The sequence below is a fragment of the Portunus trituberculatus genome, chromosome 18, assembly GCF_017591435.1.
Source record: "Portunus trituberculatus isolate SZX2019 chromosome 18, ASM1759143v1, whole genome shotgun sequence".
Taxonomy (NCBI): domain Eukaryota; kingdom Metazoa; phylum Arthropoda; class Malacostraca; order Decapoda; family Portunidae; genus Portunus; species Portunus trituberculatus.
In genome coordinates this window covers 9,857,050-9,861,589 of record NC_059272.1, presented here as the reverse complement: position 1 = coordinate 9,861,589, position 4,540 = coordinate 9,857,050, and positions in this window count along the sequence as shown.

Sequence of the window (4,540 nt, the reverse complement as noted above, 5' to 3'; positions counted from 1 at the left end):
AAAGCTGAACTCTTCTCTCAAACCTTTGCTAACAACTCCACCTTGGATGATTCTGGGCTTGTCCTCCCTCTCCTCCTCCCTCTGACTATTTCATGTCTTCAATCAAAATTCTTCGTAATGATGTTTTCCATGCCCTCTGGCCTAAACCCTCGGAAGGCTTATGGACCTGATGGGGTCCTTCCTATTGTTCTCAAAAACTGTGCTTCCGTGCTTGCACCTTGCCTGGCCAAACCCTTTCAACTATGCCTATCGACTTCTACCTTTCCATCTTGCTGGAAGTTTGCCTACATTCAGCCTCTTCCTAAAAAGGAGGACAGTTCTAATCCCTCAAACTATCGCCCTATAGCTTTAATCTATTGCTTGTCTAATTTTTTTTTTATCTATTCTCAATAGGAAGATTCTGAAACATCTGTCGCTTCACAATCTTCTTTCTGATCGCCAGTACGGTTTCCGTCAAAGTCACTCTACTGGTGATCTTCTGAGTCTTGGTCATCCTCTTTTAGAGATTTCTGTGAAACTTTTGCTGTCACGTTAGATATATGAAAAGCTTTTGATAGAGTGTGGCACAAAGCTTTGATTTCCAATCTGCCTCCTATGGTTTCTATCTTTCTTTCTGCCACTATCTCAAGTTTCCTTTCCGACCGTTCTATTTAAGCCGTGGTAGATGGCCACTGTTTTTCACCTAAATCTATTAACAGTGTGTTCCTCAGGGTTCTGTCCTATCACCCACTCTCTTTCTATTATTCATTAATGACCTTCTTAACCAAACTTCTTGCCCTATCCATTCCTACGCTGATGATACCACCCTACATCTTTCCACGTCCTTTCAGAGACGATCAACCCTTCAGGAAGTCAACAGATCACGCAGGGACGCCACAGAACGCCTGACTTCTGATCTCTCTAAGATTTCTGATTGGGGCAGAGAAAACTCAGTAGTTTTCAATGCCTCAAAAACTCAATTCCTCCATCTATCAACTCGACACAACCTTCCAGACAACTATCCCCTCTTCTTCAATGACACTCAACTGTCTCCCTCTTCCACACTAAATATCCTCGGTCTGTCCTTTACTCATAATCTTAACTGGAAATTTCACATCTCAACTCTTGCTAAAACAGCTTCTATGAAGTTAGGTGTTATGCGGTGTCTCCGCCAGTTTCTCTCCAACTGCTATTTCTGTGCAAGGGTCTTATTCGTCCTTGTATGGAATACTCTTCGCATGTTCGGGGGTGTTCAAGTCATATCCATTTATTAGATAGGGTAGAATGAAAACCTTTTCGTCTCATCAACTCCACTCTGAATGACTGTCTTCATCTTCTTTCTCACCACCGAAAGATTGCATCTCTTTTTATCTATTATCGCTATTTTCATGCCGCCGTGGTACAGTGGATCCGTGCGTGCTTTGGGATCCCAGGGGTCTCCAAGCGCACGGGTTCGAATCCTGTCTACGGTCTGAGTGTAGGTTGGGTTTCCTCACTCGGGGCAACGGTTTCCTAGCGGGTGGGCTTTGAAATAGGGGGTACCCTTAATACGTATCCCCTTTAGCCCATAAATTCCCGTGAAAAGCCCACATGGTATAAAAAAAAAAAAACTTCTTCTGATCTTATTAATTGCATGCCTCCCCTTCTCCTGCGGCCTCGCTGCAAAAGGCTTTATTTTTCCTCTCATCCCTATTCCGTCCAACCATCTAATACAGGGGATCTCAATCTGGGTTTTGCGAACCCCCAGGGGTTCACAAGAAGATTCCCAAGGGTACTTAAATGGCTGATTTAATGATACATCCTTTCCAGAATACCTTTGCCTATTGAGTTAGTGTCAGTCACAAAATTAAGATTCTGTTCAATGTCAAAATATTGGGGGTTAGGGTAGATAGTCTTATAACTCAGAGGGTTCTTAACAATAAAAGGGTTGAGAAACCCTGATCTATAGTCTAAAGGCATAAACATTTCCTCCTACATTGCCTACCCTACACCAATGAAAGATCCAAACACCTCAATTGTCAGTGTCCTTACCCAGAAAATGAAGAACACCTTATTGAAAAATTACTTTTTGAAAAATCTAGTATACAAGAAAATAAAGAAATAATATATAATTTTTGGAAAATAAGAGAACATAAAGTAAAAAGTTTAAATAATAATTAATTACAGCTACAGACCCAGACAAAACCCAAACCAAAACACATCAGGAAGTGCCGATATCCAGGCTACACTTCCGCCTATCAACTGAACTGAACTGAATACCATGTTCAGGCTATGGCAAGACAGAGCTTAGGAACACGGTGATGAAAACACTACAGCACCCTCGGACTATTTCTGTTTCGGCCGCTAATTTTCTTTTTTTATAAAGAAAACCGAACAAATATTGCTCTACTCATTCCTTGTGAAGAATTAACCTGTGCAGAAGCGAGGTGAAATGTGTGTTAAGGTTCCGTGCTGTATTTAAGTCTCTAGAAATGAAAGATCTTGGTACACCAGACAATTATGTTTTGCTCTATATTATGATGTTAGTCGTATAAACTCAAGTAACTATAAAGAAATACCATGGTAGAATAAGAACAGAAAAATACTGGAAGGAGTAAAAGCATGGTAAATCAATAGATACATCGTAATACAGTGTTTAGAGACGACTACTCTGTACCGCGAGACGATGCTGACCCACTCCTGAATTAAACCAACCTGCGAACACTGAAAATGTGACAGTTTGGGTCCTCTCCTATTGACATTAATCAAAGTATTACGATTTATTCACAATAGTAATATATTATACTCAGACGGAACACGGGCCTGATGTGTTTGAGATGTGGCATTTTGTTATAGTACATTTCGCACTATATAGCGACTGTTTAGGACCGAAAACTATAGCTTCAGGTAGATATACAATAATGTTATCTATCGCTTTTCATTCTTAAACTAGGGAAAATTACAAATATCAATGCATTTCTTTTATAGTTCTCCTTGCTTCTCGAAAAGGTGCATGAACTTAGAAAAGGTTGAAGAACACTGAACTATACCCTGAGAAAAAAATACAGTAAAAGAGATAAGATAAAAATGACCAACATCTCTATTATTACGGAGGCTAAGAATAATACCAAGACTAATTAAGTAATTCATTGATAACGAAACGAACGACGATCACGAGAGCTTCCACGATAACAGTGTGTATGATAAGATGTGATTCCAAATTCCTCGATAGCACTCCGAGTTTCCAAGATAACAATGCCATTCCAGTTTTCTCGATAGCGATGCGAGTTTCCAAAATAATGATGCCATTCCACGATAAAGATGCCATTCCAGTTTCCACGATAATAGTGCGAGTTTCCACGATCAAGATGCAATTCCAGTTTCCACGGTTCCATTTCTCATGATGTGATTTCACGACAGAATATTGAAGTCCACTTGCCTACACAGGTACTGAGACGAACCCTTTTAACCCGTAAGGGTCCACCCCAAACCCTTGGGTGCGAGTAGAGTGACGCTGCCACCCTCCTGCGCCGCAATTGAAGTTCGCTTGCCTACACCGGTACTGGGATGAACCCTTTCACTCCGTCAGGGTCCACCCCACACCCTTAGGTGAGAGGAGAGTGGCGCTGCCACCTCACTGCGATGCAATTGAAGTTCACTTGCCTACACAGGTACTGAGACGAATCTTTTCACCCCGTAAGGGTTCACCCCAGACCCTTGAGTGCGAGGAGAGTGACACTGCCACCTCACTGCGCCTCACACGGGTAGCCATGAGCAATGACCCGTCACACACCACTCCCCAAACACTGTCAGTGAATTCTTTTCACCCCGTAAAGGACCACTGGTATTGTCAGTGCCTGGTGCATGGCGCACAGCGTGCCCTCGTTCACAGCGAGTTGTTCAGCACGGTGTCATTATAAGAAGAGGTCCTGTACACACAACTCACCACCAGACTCTATGTAAGGAGCCCTCATCACCCCTTAAAGGCTCCTCACGACATCATTCGGTGGATGGTAGACACGACAGACTGCTTAAGATGACCCCTTGCCTAGTGTGAGGCGCTGCAAATTGACGACAATCAGTGAGCTTGAAACAGCAAAGGAAAATGAGTCCGCTTTAACGATGGGATTCCATGACAGGTTGCGATTCCAGTGTCTACGGTAAAGATGTGTTTATCGAGGCTAACGATGCGGGGATGGCGATGGCGAAACGATTCAAAGTATTATTACCTACACAGGTACTGGGATGAAACTTTTCATCCCGAAAGGGTCAACCCCAGTCCCGTGGTTATGAGAGCAGTGACGATGCAACCTTGCAATGCCTCACACGGGTCGCCATGAGCAATGACCACACACCACTCCCCAAACACTGTCAGTGAATCCTTTACACCCCGTAAAGAACCACTGGTACTGTCAGTGCCTGGCTCATGATGCACAGCGTGCCTTCGTTCATGGCAAGTTTTTCAGCTCGGTGTCATTATAAGCAAGGGACCCGTATACACCACTCACCACCAGACTCTATGCAAGGAGCTCTTATCACCCCTTTAGGGCCCCTCACAGCACCATCAGCACCATCAACCCCT